The sequence below is a fragment of the Rhinatrema bivittatum genome, chromosome 3, assembly GCF_901001135.1.
Source record: "Rhinatrema bivittatum chromosome 3, aRhiBiv1.1, whole genome shotgun sequence".
Classification (NCBI taxonomy): domain Eukaryota; kingdom Metazoa; phylum Chordata; class Amphibia; order Gymnophiona; family Rhinatrematidae; genus Rhinatrema; species Rhinatrema bivittatum.
This window is the reverse complement of record NC_042617.1, coordinates 392,858,744-392,884,584: the sequence shown is the minus strand read 5'-3', so window position 1 is coordinate 392,884,584 and position 25,841 is coordinate 392,858,744. Positions and strand designations below refer to the sequence as shown.

The window sequence follows — 25,841 nt, the reverse complement described above, 5'->3', positions numbered from 1 at the left end:
ACCAGGATCCAAACACAAGGGTTACAGCTGGAAATCAGCCTTTTCCTCTCACCACGGTCACCAGCACGGGAATCAGGGAGCATAAAATCTAATGGTAAATGTCCTCTCTCTCTCTTTCTCCCTGCTCAAAAGTTTCTAACATTTTCTGCTGTCCAGGGAGTTCTGTGTAAAGTGCAGAAGCTTTTCCAAGCATCCGCTGTATGCAGGGGTACTAAGGGGATGAGGTAATGCTTGTGGCAGAGTTTCAGATGAGTGAGAAAAAAATAGGATGATGTCAGGGGAAGATACATTTCCTCCATGGGGAGAGGTTATTTAAAATGCTGCGAAAGGCATCTTAGAGCGGAAGAGGGAAGGGATACTCAGGAGCTTAAGGGCTCCTGGGCTGATAGAATTCTCAAATCTGCAGCTATTGAAGATTTCCGTTAGCCAGAGGGAGGAAACCCTACGAGAGAGGGTGGAATTCCTGCTGGAGAAGCTCCAGGAAAGAAGATATTTTTGCTGGTTTGGATTCTGAAAGAATGTTGCCCTGAATGCCTGTATAGGAGCTTCATCTTCAAAGAAATATTTGAAGATATGGGGGGGGGTGTGGAATTTATTTGAGAGGATGAACTGTAATCTGTCATTTTAAATTTAAGAGGTTTTATTTCTGAAGAAATAATCTGTGTTCATTTGGATTTACAAAATAAAATCTTCTATTTTGGAACCAACTAGAAGTGTGGACATTGGATTTTGTGTATTGGTAAGCCTTCCGTTGGGCCTCCCAGAAACAGTCTGGTCTCCAGTTGGTGATCTCTGGTGGACTTTTACCTGTTCTCAGGGTTACAGCAGAGGCACTCGTATCCCTCTGCAGCTCTGAAGGTGATCCCTGAGGAAGAGGGGGTTACATATGATCATCTACTCTATATGTAGTGAATGCCTTTCTGCATTCTGCAATTATAACCAAACTGAGGTATTCTGCTAATGTGTAGGGAACTATAGCAGTCTTGTGTATTGGTATTGTAGGGGCCGGTGTAATATTTGCAGTGCTGCTTCTTCATAGATAGGGTTGTTGCTGTTGGAAACCTGTGAGTTAATGTTGCTATGCTATGGCAAGTTAGATATATATGCCCTGAGTGTTTTTCTTTCTTTTGCAGGATTTTGTATTATTTCACAATATACCGGGTGAAAGGAGTTTGTGTTACTGTTACTTAGATGACACCAGAACTTGAGTATTTTTATATGGTGAGGTTCATGGGGAAATACACTACTCTGCCCCCTTGTTGAAGGTGTGTGTATATGGAAAGAGTGAGTTCGGTTGATACAGTATATATTTACAGAACTGGAGATACAGAATTTATATTGTGTGTCTTGCACATACAATGACAACAATGAACCTCACTCTTAAGCCAATGTCTGTTGGGTATGATGTGATTCTCTCAAATTTACTGCTAGCGCTCTTCTTAATACTCACATTGTGCCAAACAGCTTCTTTCTGAAGCACTCGTTCTTATTCATTTTGATTTTTTAGTGCTCACTAAACAGAAATGAAAACAGAAAAACGTGGGAAAAAAACCCCTAAAACAAACCAAAAACATGTTTCTAGCTGTAGACCCTTCTAATATATACAGGTGACATACTAAAAAAACTTCCAAGCTCACTTTGATGAGTGATACCCAGACAATAAGAACCATTTCTGTATCTTTGGGCCACATTTTCCTGTTTAAATCTCTTGGTACTTGATCTTCTCTTTCTCCATACATAGTACAGAGTAGTCACTTAGTATGGACACGTCTATTAGTAATGCTATTTTTGCTATTTTCTCCTTTATCACTACAGCTGTTTTTCTAGCATCAAGCTTTTTATTGGTTGGTCTGGGAAAAAATAATTATCCTTTATGATTGATTTGAATAATGTATGAAAGAATGACATTAACTGTAAACAAAGTAAGAAATTGACAGTGGGAGCTGGGGACAGCTTGGTTGACTTGCTTAGTTCCCCCCAACCAAAAAGGCATTCTGCTGCCGCTAAACTGTTTTATATGCTTTTTGAACACCCATTGCTTTTGTCTGTACTTGTTGCAATCCAACACTAGAGACTACAATGGCTGTAATTCTGATCTGATCATAAGAAAAAGGGTGTAAAATATTTGAGAAGAAGCTATAACAAGGTATGCATAGTAGGGAAAAAGCATCTGGAAAGAAGAGGGCAAGTTTATGCTCTCACATATATACGGTCAAAGCCTATCCAATTCTGCCAGATAAGAGTATGAGGACTAGCAATGTGCCATAAGAAGTTCAGAATAGAATGAATGGCATGAGTTGATGAAAGAATACCGCTAGTGGCAACAGCTTCTGCCAGCTCTAAAATTTCTCCATCCATTCACAACATGCTGCTGAAAAGCTCTAATTGGGGGATAAAAGGTATGATCTACAGCTTATGAAACACTGAAAGTAACCTGTCTTATCACCTGTACGGTCTCTGCTCTCATCCAGATCAGTTTTGAATCCAAACTATTGACTCCTGCTGTGGGGCAAAGATGTTGCCACTGCAAGATCTCACGTAAAGGCTGAGGGATTTCTGCTGCAGTGCCCCAGGACTGAGCCTTATCCAGACCCAGTGATGCACCTTTCAGCTAGACCTAACGGTCAGGCCACTGTGACATCACATCTTCCCCACTGACATCATTTGCAGGAGCCATTTAAGTGATCCCTTACTGGAGGTTGCTGCTGAAGAGGTGAACCTAAGCAGATTGCTCCTTTGGGAGTTCCTTCAGGAGAGACTGGGAGGATTGACAGATAGGGATTTGATTGTCTTTAGAAGGAGTGATTGGGCTTGTAGATAGTATGTAGTTGGGTTGCTTATTATTGGCCAGTATTATATTCAGACAGATTGGCTGCTATGCCTTTCTAGTGAAAGTGGGATGAGATCAAGCTATGTTTCCTGACTTTTATTATATATGTATTTTATTATTTTTGTATATTTTGTGGTATATCACTTTGGGCTGATTTTTATACAAGGAATGCAGGATATAAATGTAACGAGGGATGGATTTAGGATTTTGCTGTCTCTAGACACTTTTGGTGCTTTCATCCCCCCACCCCCCTCATAAGAAGCTGTTACAGGGTAGCAGAGGGTTGTTCTCTGCTGAATGAGATTCAGAGCTGAAAGCAGCAAATATTAGCCAGCCTAGGGACAGACATAATGGGTGCCCACTGATAAATCCAGGGCGGAATATAATATCACATATATCAGAGAGCTGAAATTGGAAAGATAGAGCACTACTCCTTGGGTTGGTGTACAATATTAGGTGGAGCCAGAAAATATTAACCAACTTTTATTATGTACACCAGCAGATACCTAGGTGGTAGCTGGACAGCCACAAAAGAGAAAAGACAGGCATAAGAACCAAGAGAATGTCTAGCACAGAACCTGAACAGTCCAGCAGCTAAAGCTGCATACATAAGTTAGGGAAAGTATTGCCCAGCCTGGAGTGCAGTCATCCAGCTCGTGCCAATTTTATAAAATCCCAAGTAGACCAATTATGCTGGATTAAGCCGAGGATGTTATGCACTCATTTGCAATTCCTAAGCAATGGCATGGAACCATGGTGAACCTGGAGTCAGTAACTGATGGAAGAGGATAATTTCCCCAGCCCCTTTGATGGAAGCAGTAAGTCCCAGAAGTCAGAGGAAGAAATGGCAGCAGTATTTCCTACAATGGCCTAGGTGCAAAAAAGAGTACACACAGAGGCTGCGAGCACGGGAAAAAAATAATCACTGAAAGTAAGCCAGAGTAAGATCTCACAGTAAACAGAGCGTGCCTGGGATTCAGTCAGCCAGCTGGGCACAGTACTATAGGCGAAGTTGGGGCAGGCCAGCAGTGCAGCAACGGTGAGCATGTGCTCCCTGTCCCGTTGATTACTCTTCCCCCCATGGTGGGCATTTTAAGCAGAGGAGCAGCTGCAAAGACTGGAAGCATGTGCTTACTGTGTCCTCACACTGCCAGCCTACTGTCATTATCACTGATCTGACTGACAGGAAGGAGGGAGCTGGAGAACTTTGATCTTTGAAAATGTGGTAATGTTACAGCTTTTACCAAGGGAATGTCCTGTATTCTTGGGATAAATCAGTGGCCACTTTTTATTCTCAATCACTGGGACAATGTCTGCTCTATGCAGCTGTCAAAAAAGAGAGACAAAACAAAACAGTCAAGGTTATGGATTGTGCTTTCCTCATTATTTTTTTGTTTTCTGTGTTTTTCCTAAATATCATGATTTCTAATTTTTTTTTTTAACTGTGAGATTTGTGCCATGTTCTAGCCTGCCAATCAAAGGCTTTTTTTAACTGGAAATGTCCAGTGTTTGTTGTATTTTTATGTATGTGAGCTGAGGCCTTCCCCAGCCCTTAAGTCAAATTAAGATATCCGTACCAGGTGCCTGCATCATCTCCTCTGCCCAGATGCAGGCCACATCTGTCCTGATACATTCCATTTTCTCCTTCTCTCCACAACAGCACTGCCCACCTCTTTCTTGCCGCCTCCTGGGCAGTCTTTTGGCATCTGTCTGCTCTTCCTTCAGGGCTCAGAAGACTTCTGTTGAAAAAACAGCTGACAGAAACCTCCACTCTTTTGTAGCTTCAGCAAACCTTCTTTACCAATCTTAACTGAATTGACCTTCCACTGTAGTACAAGCTCATGAGATGTAAAACTTCCAAGTTATGAGATGCACATTGCTATGCACTTTAGTGATTACTGCATGATTTTACTCAAGCACTCTGCCTCATTTACAGACTGTTTTCTTATTTTTACTGTGCAACCATGGATGTTTTTCGTATACCTACAACAGGAAACATTTACATGCTAAAATGGCACATAAAAACTTTGATCATTAATGCATCGGCTAACATTTACAAAAATATCTGCATTATGTATTGAATAGGCCCCCCCCCTCCATGTGTGTGACTGGTCTCCCCTCAAAAAAAAAACAACCCAAAAAACCCAGAGCCCTTTTTTTGTCACTAGGAAACCCTTGGAAAGGATTCTGGTAGGGGAGTCTACCTAACCTCTACTTAGGTGCAAGGATAGATTTGTGGAATGAATTTGGATATAATGTTGGATAGCAAAAGCTGTCAATTACTACAAAATTCCTGTGGGAAGACTGAATCATGAATGGCCACTAGATGGCATCATGTCTAGTAAAATTATACTGCATTTGATGGAGAAACATGTGGGGAAAAATGGTTAATGGATCTTAATGGCTATGTCTCCTTTAAGAAGGATGGGGGGAGACGTCCTGGAGAGGGAGTGTTCCTCCAGTATAAAATGCAGAGTTTAGGATTTGTCAAGAGGAGATGAAGGAATCCATCTGGGGAATGGGTTTGCCAAGAATGGCCTCTTCTGAGAGGGCCCTGCAGGGGCTTTCCCCCTCAAGGGGAAAGGTCCGAGGCCAACAGGGTTTTCTCTTCAAGAAGAAGCAACCAGGTGACTTGACCTGAGTCACAGAGTTGGAGAAGAATTTGGAGATCCCATTGTCAGTGGGGAGAATATGGAGTAAGGAGCCTGAGCAGGATGAGAGCTGAGGTCATTTGCTACTATTTGGATGGGCATCGGGAGAAACTTGAAGGATTGCATTCTATTAAGACGGAAGAGAAGTACTAATGTGGTATGCATTATGCCAAGACTGTGAAAACTACAATCTACTAAGAAAGAATGTGTCTAAAGTAGGAGATTGTATTCTGTGTGTGTATGTTGATCTATTGGACTACAAGTGGGGAAGATTCTGTAAGTTCCCCTAACCACGGGGGAAGATGTATATAACTGTTGAGGAGTTGGTGCATGACCCTTTCCTGTACTTTTATAACTATTGCAGACTAGCGGTGGAAGCCAATAATATGCTGCTATAATCAATGACTCACTTTTCTGTAAATATACTCTGACTGCTGGTGGTAACAGAAAAATATTTTATTGGGTGAAAAACCATCTGTAGAGCGAGTTCCATTTTTGGGTTCTTGTGTGTTGTGAGGGGGGTTCATAAAGGGGATTCTCTTTATACGAGAGCCCTGACCAGCTCAGGACTTTGTACAGCCTTCGAGCATCTGGGCCCCAGTCCATTACACTGCCTGCTCGCCCCAAATTCTTTTGAATCCTACCGAGAGACTGGCACTCTGCGCAATCAGGTGCTAGACCCTCTCACACTTTATGTGCCCATCCTGGTGGGGTTACAGGTGTATAAGCACTTTACAATAATTATATTTGCTCCTTTAAGTTACTAGACTAAGCTGATTCAAAGTACCAGAGCCAAATACAAATGCCAGAGTATCTAACGTTCTGTAATTGTTGCAACCATCGCTGCTCGATGTCTCCACTCCGCCCTCCTTACCTCCTTGGCGACTCCCTCTTGCTCAAGTGGAAGGTTGGCTGCCGCGGCGTCATTCTGCCAACTTCTCCCGGCGTCCCCGGAGTGGCTCAACGCTGCAATCCGCCATGATTCACAAGAGCCTATGGGTGCACGAGCGGCGCGACCCCAACTGATGTACCAGCAGTGGCACGAACCTCAGGGGCGTCCCCTGAGATGATATCATCCGTACCGGATATATAAGGTCTCAGAAATCGCGATCGAGTTAGCAAGGAGTTAGCAAGGGCTACTCTACCTAGCTGCTCTGCCTCCTCGGACTTACCAGGGGTACCCGGCCCCACGGGGGCCTCGTTCTCTTTTTGTTTTTCAGGTCACAGTCAGGAACCGGTACTCGCTCCTTGAGGGCCAATGTTCCCGGACTGGTTGCTAAATACTTATTCTCCCTGGAAGTCATCGCTGCCTACTACAACAGTGAGTTACCATCTCTCTCTCAGAGCTTTCCCTGGAACCAGGTACTCGCTCCTCGAGGGCCTAACTCATTCCAACACCTGGACTACTTCTAGAAACTATTGTGTGAGTGTTACCATCAAGGCTCTGTTCCTGAACTCTGCATACCCTGCCTACTCACTATATTCAGTTTCTCTACAGCTCAGTTATCCAGGATCGCTGTTCCAGTACCTGAGGGACTACAGCCCTGCCGGGCACTTCCAGCTCACTACTGCCACCTCTGGTGGTTCAATATACTGTTTAATAAAAGAACTAGTGTGTGTCTGTCTCCATACTCTGAGCCTGACCGGTGGTCCCTCTTGGGATCTTTCCCTGAGGGCTTGGTCATCTGCCACCGGCCCAAGGATCCACCCACAACTACCTCAAACACCAACAGTAATGCTACGTATTAATGTACAATTCAGAAGTTCTAAATGTAGGTATATGTTAAAGTGTTTGTGTGCATGAGGATGGCTTTCTCCAATTACTCAGCAGCATCAAAAATTACGATAACTAAAGAGCTAAGGAAAAGTAACCACATCATGTGTCAAAAACTGGACCCAAGTAAAGTGCTTGAATTTTATGGCGTAATAAATTCATCAGTATATGTAAGAGGCTACAAACTGGCATACATTTTGTTTGAATTAGATAGACTCGAGTATTCCTGCTCTAAACGTTTCTGCATGCTTTTCCGCTACTTCCTCAGTAGTTAGCAAGCCATCCAGACAGCGCCGCAGTCGCAGCTCTTTTGTAGGTGTTGGATTAGTAGACAGCTGTGAGCAAGACTAATCAATTATTTTAACTTTCCTTACCTTTAATACTATATCTTTCTTTATTATTAGCACACATTGGTGGGCCTTGCATAATATTAATGGTAAGAGAAGGAAAGTAGACCTATGTAGATAGATAGATATACATAAAATATAAAGCTATCTTTATTTCTTTTGTTTTGCACTATCTGGTCTGGGCCACTGATTTTTGTCCCAGTAGATTTGTCCTGCTCTATGTGCTTCCAGCTCAATCAGAATCACTGTCTTTTTGAGCTATGCTGCAATGAGCATTCATTAGGGGGACGTCCCCAGGTCGTTATCTATTCCAAACTCATTGGCAACAATGCTCCTCAGCTAAGCACCTCAGAGTGCCACTTGCACCAGATGGAAGCAACATGGATGGACACTCAGGCTAGCTGATAGGTACTGCCATCGAGTGATGGCTGAGACTCCCTCTCCTCCAGGGACTGTGAAGACTTTGAAGATTTTTAAATGATATCAATAATTTACCAAGGCAGAACATTTGGTTGCTTGTGTCACAATATGTGAATCATGCTCACAATTCAGTAGCGGAATCTGCTTTGATTTTTCCCAGGAAAGAGTTGTTTGTCTCCACGTATAGGTTATTATATGGGCTACAGGAGAAGTGTGGCATAATCATATTTGTTCTGCTTCTTACAAAATAGACTAGCATGCTGCATTTTTTTCTACTGAACTCAGTCCATACATTTGGACAACAAAGGGGCAGTACACAATTTAACAACCGACAAGTGTTTATTCACAATTTATGTATTTAAATTATTAAAACATTTATCGTCCACCTATAACGAATAAGTCTTGCTAAGCGAATTACACATACCATAAATACAATCCAATAAAAAGCAAAAATAAAATATAAAGCATCTTGACTACAAACAAACAAACTAATCTAACAGGTTAATCAAATGCCTCAGAAAACAAAAAGAATTTAAACTGCATCCAAAAGTGAACACTGTCATCAAGATCTCTTGGATTATCTGGATGAACATTCCAAAGACCTACTAAGAACACTCGTTGTCAAGTCTATAGAAGGTGGGCAACTTTGATAGAGGGAGACATGAGCAAGGGTTTTCCCAGATGATTTCAGCTCACCAACAGGACTATAATAATCCAAAAAGGTCCTCAGGTAATAGGGATTATCTAGTTTTAATGTTTTAAAAACAAGGGCTCCGATTTTAAATTTAATCTGTTCTTTTACAGACAAGCAATGTAACTCTTACAATACTGGGGCAATATGCTCTCACTGTTAAATTCCGGTAACCAAGCAGGCTGCTGAATTCTGCAGTGCTTTCAGATTACTGGTGGGTAAGTCTTCAGGCTGAAACTAATTCTTCCACTGTTGTGCCTCTCCCTACCACCAAGGCAATTTGGACTAACTGATTATGTTCCTAAGTCTGAAACCAAAAGGTCCACTCTCATAACTTAGTTCCTCCAAAAGTCCATTAGATCCTTGTCTTTTTTGGGTCCTTTGTAGGGTTAAAAGATTCCTTTATGGAGATTTTGAGCAAATTGGTTAATTTGTCTCTTTTGGAAGGAGCATGTCTGGATTGCTTTAAAAAGGCTGTTGTACACCTGATTCTAAACAGTGCCCAGTTTGCACCAGATAAACCTGCAAGTTACAGGCCTATTTCAATACTCCCTTCCTTAGGGAAAGTTGAGAAAATGGTGTTGTCCCAGTTTAAGAACATAAGAAATTGCATGCTGGGTCAGGCCAAAGGTCCATCAGGTCCAGCATCCTGTTTCCAACAGAGGCCAAACCAGGCCACAAGAACCTGGCAATTACCCAAACACTAAGAAGATCCCATACTACTGATGCCAGTAATAGCAGTGGCTATTCCCTAAGTAAACTTGATTAATAGCAGTTAATGGACTTCTCCTTCAAAAACTTATCCAAACCTTTTTTGAACCCAGCTGCACTAACTGCACTAACCACATCCTCTGGCAACAAATTCCAGAGCTTTATTGTGCGTTGAGTGAAAAAGAATTTTCTCCGATTAGACTTAAATGTGCTACTTGCTAACTTCATGGAATGCCCCCTAGTCCTTCTATTATTTGAAAGTGTAAATAACCGATTCACATCTACTCGTTCAAGACCTCTCATATCTTAAAGACCTCTATCATATCCCCCCTCAGCCGTCTCTTCTCCAAGCTGAACAGCCCTAACCTTTTCAGCTTTTCCTCATAGGGGAGCCGTTCCATCCCCTTTATCATTTTGGTTGCCCTTCTCTGTACTGTCTCCATCACAACTATACCTTTTTTGAGATGCAGCGACCAGAATTGTACACAATATTCAAGGTGCGATACAGAGGAATTATGACATTTTCCGTTTTATTCACCATTCCCTTCCTAATAATTCCTAACATTCTGTTTGCTTTTTTGACTGCTGCAGCACTCTGAGCCGACGATTTTAAAGTATTATCCACTATGATGCCTAGATCTTTTTCCTGGGTGGTAGCTCCTAATATGGAACCTAACATCATGTAACTACGGCAAGGGTTATTTTTCCCTACATGCAACATCTTGCACTTGTCCACATTAAATTTCATCTGCCATTTGGGTGCCCAATCTTCCAGTCTTGCAAGGTCCTCCTGTAATGTATCACAATCCTCTTGTGATTTAACTACTCTGAATAATTTTGTATCATATCAATTGTATATAAGACTTCTATCCCATTTCTTTCTCTCATACCCAGCTTTTCTCTTTTCTAATTGTGTTTTTATAAAATTCATTCTATTTATTTATAGACTTATAAATTCAGTGAGATAACAATTTGCTTTGTACCACTATATTATTTTTCCCTTTTATTGTTCCACTGTTCTATCCCCTACCCCCCCAGTTAACAAGTTTATTGTAAAGCACTATTGCATATGTTCGTTAATAAGTTTATTGTAAAGTTTATTGTTTATTGTAAATGTTTATTGTAAAGCACTGTTGCACATGTTTGTTCTATTTGGCACAGCTGCAATGTTTCTGTTAATTGTGAACCGATGTGAGGTTACTAAACAAATGTTGGTATATAAAAACTGCAAATAAATAAATAAATAAAATAAATCATCCGCAAATTTGATAACCTCACTCGTCGTATTCCTTTCCAGATCATATATATATATTGAAAAGCACCGGTCCAAGTACAGATCCCTGAGGCATTCCACTGTATACCCTTTTCCACTGAGAAAATTGACCATTTAATCCTACTCTCTGTTTCCTGACTTTTAACCAGTCTGTAATCCAGGAAAGGACATCGCCTCCTATCCCATGACTTTTAGTTTTCTTAGAAGCCTCTCATGAGTGACTTTATCAAAAGTCTTCTGAAAATCCAAATACATTACATCTACCAGTTCACCTTCATCCACATGTTTATTAACCCCTTCAAAAAAATGAAGATTTGTTAGGCAAGACTTCCCTTGGGTAAATCCATGCTGACTGTGTTCTATTAAACCATGTCTTTCTATATGCTCTACGATTTTGATCTTGAGAATAGTTTCCACTATTTTTCCCGGCACTGAAGTCAGGCTCACTGGTCTATAGTTACCCGGATTGCCCCGGAGCCTTTTTTTAAATATTGGGGTTACATTGGCCACCCTCCAGTCTTCAGGTACAATGGATGATTTTAATGATAGGTTACAAATTTTAACTAATAGATCAGAAATTTCATTTTTGAGTTCCTTCAGTACCCTGGGATACACACCATCCGGTCTAGGTGATTTGCTACTCTTTTGTTTGTCAATCTGGCCTACTACATCTTCCAGGTTCACAGTGATTTCGTTCAGTTCATCTGACTCATCACCGCTTAAAACCATCTCTGGAACTGGTATCTCCCCAACATCCTCATTAGTAAACATGGAAGCAAAGAATTCATTTAGTCTTTCTGCAATAGCCTTATCTTCCCTAAGAGCCCCTTTAACCCCTCGGTCATCTAATGGTCCAACCGACTCCCTAACAGGTTTCTTGCTTCTGATATATCTAAAAAAGTTTTTATTATGAGTTTTTGCCTCTATGGCCAACTTCATTTCAAATTCTCTCTTCCACCTGTCTTATCAATGTTTTACACTTAACTTGACAATGCTTATGTTTTATCCTATTTTCTTCAGATGGATCCTTCTTCCAATTTTTGAAGGATTTTTTTTGGCTAAAATAGCCTCTTTCACCTCACCTTTTAACCATGACGGTAATCATTTTGCCTTCCTTCCACCTGTCTTAATGTGTGGAATACATATGGACTGTGCCTCTAGGATTGTATTTTTAAAAAATGTCCATGCCTGTTGAATACTTTTAACTTTTGCAGCTGCACCTTTCAGTTTTTTTCTAACAATTTTTCTCATTTTATCAAAGTTTCCCATTTGAAAGTTTAGTGTTAGAGCTGCAGATTTACTTATTGTCCCCCTTTCAGTTATTAGTTTAAATTTGATCATGTTATGATCACTGTTACCAAGTGGCCCCACCACCGTTACCTCTCCCACCAAATACTGCGTTCCACTAAGAATTAAATCTAAAATAGCTCCCTCTCTTGGTGGTTCCTGAACCAATTGCTCCATGAAGCAATGATTTATTACATCCAGGAACTTTATGTCTCTAGCAAGTCCTGATGGTACATTTATCCAGTCAATATTGGGGTAATTGAAATCTCCCATTATTATTGCACTGCCAAATTGGTTAGTTTCCCTGATTTCTCTTAACATTTCATCATCTGTCTGACCATTTTGTCCAGGTGGACGGTAGTATACTCCTATCACTATACTCTTACCCAACACACGTGGGATTTCTACCCATATAGATTCTACCGAGCATTTAGTCTCTTGAATGATCTTCAGCCTGTTGGACTCTATAGCCTCCCGGACATAAAGTGCCACACCCCCACCAAGTTGATCCTCCCTATCATTGCGATATAATTTGTACCCTGATATAGCACTGTCCCATTGGTTATCCTCCTTCCACCAAGTCTCTGTGATGCCAATTATGTCAATCTCATCATTTGCTGCTATACACTCTAACTTTCCCATCTTACTTCTTAGACTTCTGGTATTGGCATACAGACATTTCAAAGTGTGTTTTTTGTTTGTATTAATTACCTGCTTTTCAGTTGTTAGGGATAATTTGGAAATCATTAGCTTCAGTGATTTTTTACATATAGGCACATGGACTACATTTGCTTTTATTGGAACCTCTCTGTTGCAATGCCCTAACTCTCCTGTTTCATTAGTATCCTTCAAGGATACATTTCTCCGAACCAAGCACTGCTGAGTGACTGTCGGCTTTCCCCCTTGTTCTAGTTTAAAAGTTGCTCTATCTCCTTTTTGAAAGTTAGTGCCAGCAGCTTGGTTCCATTCTGGTTAAGGTAGAGCCCATCTTTCGGATAAGTCTCCCCCTTCCCCAAATGTTTCCCCAGTTCCTTACAAAACTGAATCCCTCTTCCTTGCACCATCGTCTCATCCACACATTGAAACTCTGGAGCTCTGCCTGCCTCTGGGAACCTGCACATGGAACAGGAAGCATTTCAGAGAATGCCACCCTGGAGGTTCTGGATTTCAGCGTCCTACCTAAAATCCTAAATTTGGCTTCCACAATCTCTCTCCCACATTTTCCTGTTGTTGTTGCCTATATTTACCATGACAGCCAGCTCCTCCCCAGCACTGTCTATAATCCTATCTAGGTGAGGTCTGCCACCTTCGCACCAGGCAAGCAAGTTACCAGGCGGTCCTCACGTCCACCAGCCACCCTATCTACATTTCTAATAATTGAATCACCAACTATGATGGCCAGCCTAACCCTTCCCTCCTGGGCAGTAGCCCTGGGAGACTTGTCCTCAGTGCGAGAGGACAATATATCACCTGGAGAGCAGGTCCCTGCTACAGGATCACTTCCTGCTACACCAGGGTGATGTTCTCCTATTGGGAGGCCTTTCTGATCCAAGGCAGCACTGGGGCTGCCAGACTAGATTTGGGACTTGGCTACTATATCCCTGAAGGTCTCATCAATGTACCTCTCTGTCTGCCTCAGCTCCTCCAAGTCTACTACTGTAAGCCTCCAGAGATCGGACTCATTCTCTGAGAGCCAAGAGCTCTTTGCACTGAGTGCACCCATACAATCTCTCACCGGCGGGTAAAAAATCATACATGTGACACTCAATGCAAAAGACTGGAAAGCCCCCCTCTTGCTGCTGGACTGCTGCCTTCATCTTAGTTTTATTGAGTTCCTAGTTAAGTTTAGGATACTAAGGGAGTTGAAATGAGAGCTAGTGTCCTAAAAGGGGATGATTACACTTTCAATAAGGGCTGGTACTATAGTATGATTTATTAAGACCCTGATTGATTTTTAATGAGAAAGCGTCTCGTGCCTAAAAATCAAGTGTTGAGTGGGTGGGAAAGACAGACACTAGAATTAACTATCTTTGGTTTATTACCTCAGACACACACAAACTCTAAAGAATATATCCCTCAATTTCACCTTTCACCAAACTTTTATAAGTCCAAAAATTTCTGAAAGCTATACTTACTCTTTAACCACCGTTAAATTAATCTTCACTCAGTTAATTGAAGGGTTTGAGATTTGCACACCATTAGGCTGGAGGCTGGGGAATTCAATTCCTAGATCGCTTGCGGTGACCTCTGGACTCCTCTCCTGGGGGATGCTGGGAGCAGTATGCAGATGAGCCTTCCGGTCCTCCTCTACTCTCTCTATGTTTTTTTTAACAAGAACATAATATTCTCCACATGCATCCTTGTGGTGTTCATGCTGGTAATAGCAGAGAGAGCGTCTTGATTTCAGTTTCTGATTTTATTCTCCACAAGTTGGATCAGAAACAACTTGTCATTGGCTTATTTTTTTAGATGTTTCAGTCGCTTTTGATTAGGTATTACATTCCGCACAGATGCGTCTTACAGAGATTAGGTTGGGTGGGGCTATTTTAAATTGGTTCTGTTCTTATTTAGCTAATCGTTATCAAAAAATAAATATTGGACAAAATACCTTAGATTGGTCTTTGATTACCTCTGGGGTGCCTTACGAATCTTGTCTCTTCCTCCCTCTTCAGTGTTTATATGCATCCCTTTTGCCTCTTGTTGCAAGATTTGGCGATTGATTTTAAAATATATGTTGATGACATACAGCTTCTGTTTCTAGTTTCAGTGGTTATGTCTGTAATGTTTCCCCTGGTGTGCCAGATTTTAAATTCAGTTAAGCGTTGGATAGGTGAGAACAGTCTTCTGCTGAATCTTGCTATAACAGAGGCTTATTAATTTCACATGCCCCTTTAAATATATTGATGTATTAAATAATCATTGATGATGCTGTTATTCCTGTCCCTACTGTAGTCTGTAACCTTGGGGTGTTATTTGATTCTTCTTTTGGATTCTACTCACAATTAAAATTAATTTTAAAAAGTTTTTTTTTTAAATGACGGCAATTGAGACAGTTGAAGCATATTTTAGACCTCAGTGATTTTACAACAATCCTTCAGGCTTTTGTTTTATCTAACATTGACTACTGTGATGGCTTAAATGTAGGCCTTCCGAAGCGCACGTTGTCAGCTCTTCAACTTCTTCTGAATGCATAGCATGCTTGGTTACTGCTGTGCTTTACGGGATCATGTTATGCCAGCATTGAAAACCTTGCACTGGCTTCCTATTGAACAAAGAATACAATTTAAGGTTGCCATTTTAGCATTTAGGGCTTTACACAAAGGCAATCCTCCTTATTTAAAAGATTATTTGGGTTGGGACTGTCCCCCCAGGGCTCTGCGTCACAGCATTTATTTTTGCTGGAGTTACTCGATTTGAGGAAGCTCCATCTAAAGGAGACTAGCAATCATACATTTTCTGTTGCTGCTCCCTATCGGACTGATACAGTACAGTGCGCTCCGGTGGAGTGCACTGTTAACTCGCCTAAGGACGCACGTTTTCGACGTGCTAGCGTTACCCCTTATTCAGTAAGGGGCCAAAAACGTGCGTCCAACCCCCCGAACCTAATAGCATCTGCAACATGCAAATGCATGTTGATGGCCCTATTAGGTATTCCCGCGCGATTCAGAAAACAAAATGTGCCGCCAAGCCGCACATTTTGCTTTCAGAAATTAGCGCCTACCCAAAGGTAGGCGCTAATTTCTTCGGGCACCGGGAAAGTGCACAGAAAAGCAGTAACAACTGCTTTTCTGTGCACCCTCCGATTTAATATCATGGCGATATTAAGATGGAGGTCCAGAAAGTTTCCAAAAGTTAAAAAAAATAAAAATAAAAAATTTGAAGTCGGCCCACGGCTGTCGGGTCGAAAACCGGATGCTCAATTTTGCCGGCGTCTGGTTTCCGAGCCTGTGGCTGTCAGCGGGCTCGAGAACCGACGCCGGCAAAATTGAGCATCGGCTGTCAAACCCGCTGACAGCCGCCGCTCAGGTCCAAAAGGAGCTGCTAGGGACGCGTTAGTGTCCCTAGTGCCTCCTTTTGCCTGTTTTTACCGCTGGGCCTCATTTGATTAGAGAATCAAGGGCAAAGGAGAGTGGCCTGTGCGCGCGCCGGCGCTCTCCCGTGGACTTTACTGTATCAGCCTGTATGTTTGGAACAACTTGGCTTTGCTTTTGCACTGGGAAGGAGATTATAAGGCATTCAGGAAGTTGTTAAAAATACATTTGTTTAGGAAGGCTTTTACCCTTTAAATGTGACTTAGTTTAGCTGATATTCTTAGTTTTTATCATTGTGTTTGTATGTTATTTCTTTTAGATGTTTTATTGCAAGCTGCCTAGAACAGAGGCTGGTAATTGGCAGGATATAAATCAGTGAAAATAAAGAAAATGAATAGAGTTGCAGTAATCTACAGATGTTTATAGTTTAACATCTATGATAGTTCTATGATACTAAAGTCCTCTGGATAGGGTTACCAACTTTTCCATGAAGCAAGACCGGACACTTGGCGGGGTAGGGGGCGGCTGCAGTCATCCTCCCCCCTCCCCCCCCTTTCCAATCGAGCTTTGATTTTTTTTTTCTCTAGTGCATCTATATCTTTTTTGAAATGCACACAGTATCCAAGGGATGGTCTCACCGTGGAGCGATATAGAGACATTATGACATTCTCAGTTTTATTCACCATTCCCTTCCTAATAATTCCGAACTTTGTTCTTTTGACCACCACAGCATACTGAACTGACGAGTCCTTATCCAGCTCCTGTCTAGTCCAGTCCTTGTATGCTTTCCCAGGCCTTGCCCTTACCTCAGGTCCAAGCCTGCCCTTGATTCCAGTCTTGTCTCCAGCCCTGCCGGCATCCAGCTTCCAGCCTATGCTTTCTCCCAGCTCCCAGCTATGCTTCTAGATAAGTCCTGCGGGGCCACCAGAACCCAAGGGCTCAATCTCTGGGGGGAGGTGACTAAAAACTCACCTGAGCTAAAAAATTCTAACTTATCCCTATCAATTAAAAAGCAGAATACAAATACAAACAAAAAACAAACTTTGAAATGTTTGTATGCTAATGCCAGAAGTCTAAGAAGTAAGATGGGAGAATTAGAATGTATAGCAGTAAATGATGACATAGACTTAATTGGCATATCAGAGACATGGTGGAAAGAGGATAACCAATGGGACAGTGCTATACCGGGGTACAAATTATATCGCAATGACAGAGAGGAGCAGTCGGGAGGAGGTGTGGCGCTTTATGTCCGGGATGGCATAGAGTCCAACAGGATAAACATCCTGCATGAGACTAAATACAAAATTGAATCTTTATGGGTAGAAATCCCTTGTGTATCAGGGAAGACTACAGTGATAGGGGTATACTACCGTCCACCTGGTCAAGATGGTGAGATGGACAGTGAAATGCTAAGAGAAATTAGGGAAGCTAACCAAATTGGTAGTGCAGTAATAATGGGAGACTTCAATTACCCCAATATAGACTGGGTAAATGTATCATCGGGTCACGCTAGAGAGATAACGTTCCTGGATGGAATAAATGATAGCTTTATGGAGCAATTGGTTCAGGAACCGACGAGAGAGGGAGCAATTTTAGATCTAATTCTCAGTGGAGCACAGGACTTGGTGAGAGAGGTAACGGTGGTGGGGCCGCTTGGCAATAGTGATCATAATATGATCAAATTTGATTTAATGACTGGAAAAGGAACAGTGTGCAAATCCAAGGCTCTCGTGCTAAACTTTCAAAAGGGAAACTTTGATAAAATGAGAAAAATTGTTAGAAAAAAACTGAAAGGAGCAGCTACAAAAGTAAAAAATGTCCAAGAGGCGTGGTCATTGTTAAAAAATACCATTCTAGAAGCACAGTCCAGATGTATTCCACACATTAAGAAAGGTGGAAAGAAAGCAAAATGATCACCGGCATGGTTAAAAGGTGAGGTGAAAGAAGTTATTTTAGCCAAACGATCCTCATTCAAAAATTGGAAGAAGGATCCACTAGAAGAAAATAGGATAATGCATAAGCATTGGCAAGTTAAATATAAGACATTAATAAGACAGGCTAAGAGAGAATTTGAAAAGAAGTTGGCCATAGGGATGTGCAGCAGGGACGGATTTGTTCCATTCGGTATTCGTATTCGTCGGGACCCAAATCCGTTGCATCCATTCTCGGGGGACCTCAATCCATTCATTAGTTACATATATATTCATTTGCCAAAAAACCCCTCATCCCAACCCTTTAAATTTAATTAACTATAACCCCCCCCCCACCCTCCCGACCCCCGCAAGACTTGCCAAAAGTCCCTGGTGGACCAGTGGGGGTCCTGGAATGATCTCCTGTACCCAGGCCATCGGCTGCCAGTATTCAAAATGGCGCCGATAGCCTTTGCCCTTACTATGTCACAGGGGCTACTGGTGCCAATCGTCGGTCCCTGTCACATGGTAGGCGCAATGGACGGCTGGAGCCACCTTGTGCTCCTACCATGTGACAGGAGCTGACAAATGGCACTGGTAGCCCCTGTGACATAGTAAGGGCAAAGGCTATTGGTGCCATTTTGAATACCAGCAGCCGATGGCCCGAGTGCAGGAGATCATTCCAGGACCCTCTCTGGACCACCAGGGACTTTTGGCAAATCTTGGGGGGGACTGACCCCCCCAAGACTTTCCAAAGAGGTCAGGAGTCCTCCCCAAGGCTTGCCAAAAGTCCCTGATGGTCCAGCAGGGGTCCTGGAGTGATCTCCTGCACTTGGGCCATCGACTGCCAGAATTCAAAATGGCGCTGATAGCCTTTTCCCTTACTATGTCACAAGGGCTACTGGTGCCATTGATCGGCCCCTGTCACATGGTAGGAGCACAAGATGGTGCCATCCGTCCATTGCTCCTACCATGTGACAGGGGCCGACCAATGGCACCGGTAGCCCCTGTGACATAGTAAGGGCAAAGGCTATCGGCACCATTGGGAGAAGTGAGCTTAAGTCCCGGGGCACCAACTACCCCACCTCCCCGAACAGCAGTATGACGGCTGAGGTTCTTGGCTTAGCTGATATACGGATTCCGTTAACACAGCTGAGTCTGATTGAGGCGGACCCCAGAAGTACAATTCTGCAGAAACAAGATCAGAGAAGGGAAGATGGAATTCCATCCCCCAGAGAGGTGAGAGGATCTGGAGAAATTCTGGAAAGTTCCAGAATCTCAATATCATCAATTGGGTCGGTACCAAGCCCTCCACTGAGGAACAGCTCAGGCCAGGCACTAAGTGAACTCTTTCAGTCTCCAACGCCTGTGGCCCTACCTGGAAACTCTAAAACTGTAACTGTGGAAACACTCTGGATTGCTATGAACACTTTGCAAAATAACATCATGAAATTAAATAGCAGTATTAAGGAGATGCAAAATGTGTTGATAAACTTAAATCCCATAGTAGTAAACTGTGGGACGGTGTTAAATAAAGTGCAAGGGGATATATCCTCAATAGAAAAAGTCCAGGCATCTATTATTAAAGGTGAAACAGCTTTAAATAAAAAAGTGGAAGCCCTAGAAATCAGGTTAGATATGTAAATTTAAGATGTGTGAATTTTCCTAAGTGTAGGATGGTATCCCCTAAAGAACAATTAAAAAATTATTTTTTGGAAATCTTAGCGTGGCTACCAGATCAGTTACCATTAATAACAAATGCGTATTTTATTAATGAAAAAAGGAATAGTTCTCAGGAACAAGTGGATAGATCCTTGAATATTACAGAGCTTATTGAGACATCGTATTCTACCCAGGTAGAGATGAGAGGAACTCTCTTAGTTAAATTTGGAAACTCTAGTGATAGAGATAAGGTACTGAAAGCCTTTATTTTGAAAAGGTCCTCCCTCTACCTGGGACAGAAAATCTGGATATACCCAGATGTCTCGAAGGAGACACAGGAAAGAAGGAAAAAGTTTATTTCCTTAGCAAATAAAGCTAGGACATATGGAATACAGATTATGATTAGGTTTCCATGTAAGTGTGTCATGCAGGTTGCTGGAGCCAGATATGTATATTATGATCCATTAGACTTAGAAAAATACCTGGAGGAGCGAAGGAATCAGAGTGAGGGAAGTAAAACCGAAACCTAAGTACTAGTTGGTAATAAGGTAATATCTACAATTTCCTGTAATTAGCGGAGTATCAGTTTTAAAATATTAATGATTTGCTCAGTGCTCCCTTTTTTGTTTAGTAACTGGTTACAAGATAGTCTATTATGTTTGTTTAATTAAACTATTTTTGATTTATATTGTGATATCTTGTATACCTAAAGAATATTCAAAAGACTTTGAATAATGTAAATTGAATGATACTTATTGTAAGTTGAAAAATTCATAAATAAAGAATTTAAAAAAAAAAAAAAAAAAAGAGAGAATTTGAAAAGAAGTTGGCTGTAGAGGCAAAAACTCACAGTAAAAACTTTTTTAAATATATCCGAAGCAGAAAGCCTGTGAGGGAGTCAGTTGGACCGTTAGATGATCGAGGGGTTAAAGGGGCACTTAGAGAAGATAAGGCCATCGCGGAAAGATTAAATTATTTCTTTGCTTCGGTGTTTACTGAAGAGGATGTTGGGGAGGTACCCGTAATGGAGAAGGTTTTCATGGGTAATGGTTCAGATGGACTGAATCAAATCACGGTGAACCTAGAAGATGTGGTAGGCCTGATTGACAAACTGAAGAGTAGTAAATCACCTGGACCGGATGGTATACACCCCAGAGTTCTGAAGGAACTACAAAATATGAAATTTCAGACCTATTAGTAAAAATGTGTAACTTATCATTAAAATCATCCATTGTACCTGAAGACTGGAGGATAGCAAATGTAACCCCAATATTTAAAAAGGACTACAGGGGCGATCCGGGAAACTACAGACCGGTTAGCCTGACTTCAGTGCCAGGAAAAATAGTGGAAAGTGTTCTAAACATCAAAATCACAGAACATATAGAAAGACATGGTTTAATGGAACAAATTCAGCATGGCTTTACTCAGGGCAAGTCTTGCCTCACAAATCTGCTTCACTTTTTTGAAGGAGTTAATAAACATGTGGATAAAGGTGAACCGGTAGATATAGTATACTTGGATTTTCAGAAGGCGTTTGACAAAGTTCCTCATGAGAGGCTTCTAGGAAAAGTAAAAAGTCATGGGATAGGTGGCGATGTCCTTTCGTGGATTGCAAACTGGCTAAAAGACAGGAAACAGAGAGTAGGATTAAATGGGCAATTTTCGCAGTGGAAGGGAGTGGACAGTGGAGTGCCTCAGGGATCTGTATTGGGACCCTTACTGTTCAATATATTTATAAATGATCTGGAAAGAAATACGACGAGTGAGATAATCAAATTTGCAGATGACACAAAATTGTTCAGAGTAGTTAAATCACAAGCAGATTGTGATAAATTGCAGGAAGACCTTGTGAGACTGGAAAATTGGGCATCCAAATGGCAGATGAAATTTAATGTGGATAAGTGCAAGGTGATGCATATAGGGAAAAATAACCCATGCTATAATTACACAATGTTGGGTTCCATATTAGGTGCTACAACCCAAGAAAGAGATCTAGGTGTCATAGTGGATAACACATTGAAATCGTCGGTTCAGTGTGCTGCGGCAGTCAAAAAAGCAAACAGAATGTTGGGAATTATTAGAAAAGGAATGATGAATAAAACGGAAAATGTCATAATGCCTCTGTATCGCTCCATGGTGAGACCGCACCTTGAATACTGTGTACAATTCTGGTCGCCGCATCTCAAAAAAGATATAATTGCGATGGAGAAGGTACAGAGAAGAGCTACCAAAATGATAAGGGGAATGGAACAACTCCCCTATGAGGAAAGACTAAAGAGGTTAGGACTTTTCAGCTTGGAGAAGAGACAACTGAGGGGGGATATGATAGAGGTGTTTAAAATCATGAGAGGTCTAGAACGGGTAGATGTGAATCGGTTATTTACTCTTTCGGATAGTAGAAAGACTAGGGGACACTCCATGAAGTTAGCATGGGGCACATTTAAAACTAATCGGAGAAAGTTCTTTTTTACTCAACGCACAATTAAACTCTGGAATTTGTTGCCAGAGAATGTGGTTCGTGCAGTTAGTATAGCTGTGTTTAAAAAAGGATTGGATAAGTTCTTGGAGGAGAAGTCCATTACCTGCTATTAAGTTCACTTAGAGAATAGCCACTGCCATTAGCAATGGTTACATGGAATAGACTTAGTTTTTGGGTACTTGCCAGGTTCTTATGGCCTGGATTGGCCACTGTTGGAAACAGGATGCTGGGCTTGATGGACCCTTGGTCTGACCCAGTATGGCATTTTCTTATGTTCTTATGTATAGGAGGAAGACCCAACCTGGCTATGCCCCCGAGTCTGGCCCTGCTCCTGCTGTGGGAAATCCCTGCCTAGCCTGCCTGCTCCATGACAAAACACCAAACAGCTCTATTAACGCCAAACTGTGGAAGAAAAAAAAAAGTTAGAAACTAAAAGCAAGTGACTTGGTACCATGATATCTACGAATTCCACACTGGGCGGGATGCCAAAGATCACGATCATTCAAAACTTCAGCAAATTGCTCATATACTACTTTCTCCAGCAACTTATGAACAGTTAAGTTAGAAATCAGTCAGCAGCTAGCTTGATCATCATAACCTTCAAAATTTCTTCTTTTTGCATACAGAGAAGAAAAAAATAACAGGGATCCAAGAAACAAAATGAATTTTTTTTAATTGAGACATGAAATTCCTGACTAATTTAGGATCAACTGGGAAGTGAGAATTGGTAAAAGAGGATCCTGATGCTTTAAAAGAAAACGCACAACTTCCTGACAATAATAGCCCAGCTTGAACACTGGCTCCTAGCAGGACAGATTTATCATTCAAATGATTTGCAAAATCCTGTGGCCTGAATGGAAGATCCTTTCTCTGCAAATGAGAACTATCAAATGCAGATCTTACAATATTAAAAAGATGTAATGGCTAATTTAATGAAGACTGTAATTGTAAAGTAAAACATTTTGTTTTATTCAGACTAAAAATTTTCCAACTTTTCCTAGCCTCTTGATAAAACAAAGATTTAGGCAACTGATCCTTTTGCCACTGACTTTCAGCCTGAAGTATTAACTTTTTTTTTTAAACAAGGAAGGGGGTATCAAACCAAGGAACTCTTGTGTGTTTATTTCAGACCTTTAGTTCTATATGGGGCAACGTTTTGAGTACATAAGGTGGAGAGGATGAGCGGTATACACGCTGGTGACAAACCATGTGTTGATAATATAGCGCTAGAGGTTCTGGGATCCTTGTAGAAATAATCAGATGAAAAGTCCCATGAAAATGTAGGCATTTCCAATTTTTTATTCAAAAGTGCAGCAGGTTTCGGTCCCCCGCCAAGGGCCGTGTTTCACCACTAGGGCTGCATCGGGATGCCTAAAACTAGACTAGTTGCACAGCATCAGGGAAGGTTTTCTCCAGAAACGACTCCAAACACACACAAAGGAAACACAAGGACTGCAAACATGTATTTCAGACGGCCCTTGTGATAGCACCTCTGATCACAGAGGCTGAGTAATGTAATGTGTACTTTTGTGTCTTCTTGCCAATATGGCTTAGACTTGTTTTGACGTCTGCCCCGGATGAAACCCTTTGATGCTGCAGCGCCGTTTGTCCTGGCACTCATCGCTATCGATTGCAATACAAAAAAAAAAAAAAAAGACACAAAAGTACACATTTTTATTTTTATTTATTAATTTTTTTAACCCAGTGAATCAGACAAGTCTGGCCAGAGTGGTGTACAATGGGTCCGCTAGTTACTTAGGTATGAGCCACCACTCAGGCCGATACAGAAAACCGAGCGGGAGAGCCAGCGAGCGCACAGGCCACTCTCCTGGGTACGCAATTCAGGAGGCTGGCCTATGCAAATTAGGGTCCATGCTAAAAAGAGGTGCTAGGGACACTAGCATGTCCCTAGCGCCTCTTTTTTGACAGGAGCGGCAGCTGTCAGCAAGTTTGACAGCCGACACTGAATTTTGCCGGCGTCGGTTCTCAAACCCACTGACAGCCACGGGTTCGGAAAATGGACGCCGGCATAATTGAGCTTCCGTCTTCCGACCCGCGGGCCGATTTTACATTTGTTTAATTTTTTTATTTTTGGGGCCTCCGACTTAATATCGCTATGATATTAAGTCGGAGGGTGTTCAGAAAAGCAGTTTTTTCTGCTTTTCTGTATACTTCCCTGGCACCGGCAGAAATTAACGACAGCCTTTGGCAGGCTTGGCTGCACATTCTGCTTTCTGGATCGTGCAGGAATAACTAATAGGGCCCTCAACATGCATTTGCATGTTGCGGGCGCTATTAGTTTTTTTTGGGGGGGGGGGGTTGGACGCGCGTTTTCAATGTGCTATTACCCCTTACTGTATAAGGGGTAAAGCTAGCGCATCGAAAACGCGCATCCAAACGTGGCTAACAGTGCGCTCTTATCGGCCCGTTTGTAATTAATGCCCCAGACTTGAAAGTCAGATTTAAGTTAAAATCAAATGAAATAAAGGGGTTGGACCAGGGAATTGGCTGGATTAAAATATCTAAAACATTACCCTCTTCATGTGGATTATGTAAATATCCAAATTTATTCAAGGGATATGATTTTCTTTTGAGTGGCTGCAAGTATGAATTGTTTAAAATGCAATGCAGTTGAAAATCTTGGAATTCTTGAAAAATTGCTTCAGCCTGCAATGTATGTGTATATTTAAGTCATCAATGAGAATCTTATCCTGATGTGCCAAGAGTGATGTTAAAAAAAAATCAAACCAAAACAATAAATTGTGACATAAAACACCAGGGGGGGCAGTAGAGTAACACAAAAGCTCACCCTTCTTTCATCACAACTAAGATCTCACACCTGTGCCAATCAGATTGGGAAGTAAAATTGCTTTTAGGTGCTATTTTTTAAATCAAATCACCTCCCCCTTTTGTTCCATCCCTCTTCTGCTGGAGGTATGTGTAACCTGCTGGCCAACATACATTTTGTAAAGATGTATCTTAATTTGAAAGCCAAGTTTCTATCAATAACAATGCATCTACATTAACATCAGCAAGCAATCCAGTAATGTCAGCTTTCTTCTTGAAAGAAGCAATATTCAAATAAAATATAAACAAAGTTGTAGTAAAAGCAGGTTGTTGGCCATAGTTTAAAGTAGTTGAGGGGGTGATATTAAAAACATCATGGATGTTTTAAATCAGTATTGATTGAAATAGTAATACATATAGGCATACCTCTCCCTATGAGATCAGAATACAGTGTGTCATCTCTAGAACAATAAATTGCACAGTCCAGAACACAAGCAAAGATAAGAGCGAAGGGGCAAGGTGAGGTGAGCAATTGAAACATTTACTGGTATGCACTTTATATCTTCCAAAGAGTCATGATAATTGCTATGATTTCATCTGCTGTGCAGCTCATCATACCACCTCCCCACCTGCAGAGACCTCCAGCAAGATCTGTTCAGAGGTAGGTGAGCCACCTCCTCAATGGCCTAACTCAGCCTGTCTTGCAGCCTTTGCTCCACCATCATTAGCCTCCAGCCTTGCCAAGTTTATTTATTTTGAGTGTTTTATAGTCATTCCATGTGAGAATCACTAGATCACAACAGTGTATAGGTTTAACACTCACAGACAAAGGGTGAATTACAAAGGCAGGCATACATACACTGCCTCCACCACACCCAAGCTTGAGCCCTATGTAAACTAGCCTTGACTCTTCATGGAGTCACCCTTAACTCTTTGATCTGGTCACTGTTCCTCCTCTTGCAGCCTCAGGGGCTTCTTGCTCCTTGCA

General features: G+C 41.6%; 1 protein-coding gene across 2 annotated transcripts in view; it reads right to left on the bottom strand.

Moving 5' to 3' along the window:
* COL9A1 (collagen type IX alpha 1 chain) overlaps nucleotides 1–25,841 on the bottom strand; it is a 373,679-nt gene that overhangs the window by 347,021 nt on the left and 817 nt on the right. The window lies entirely within an intron of this gene.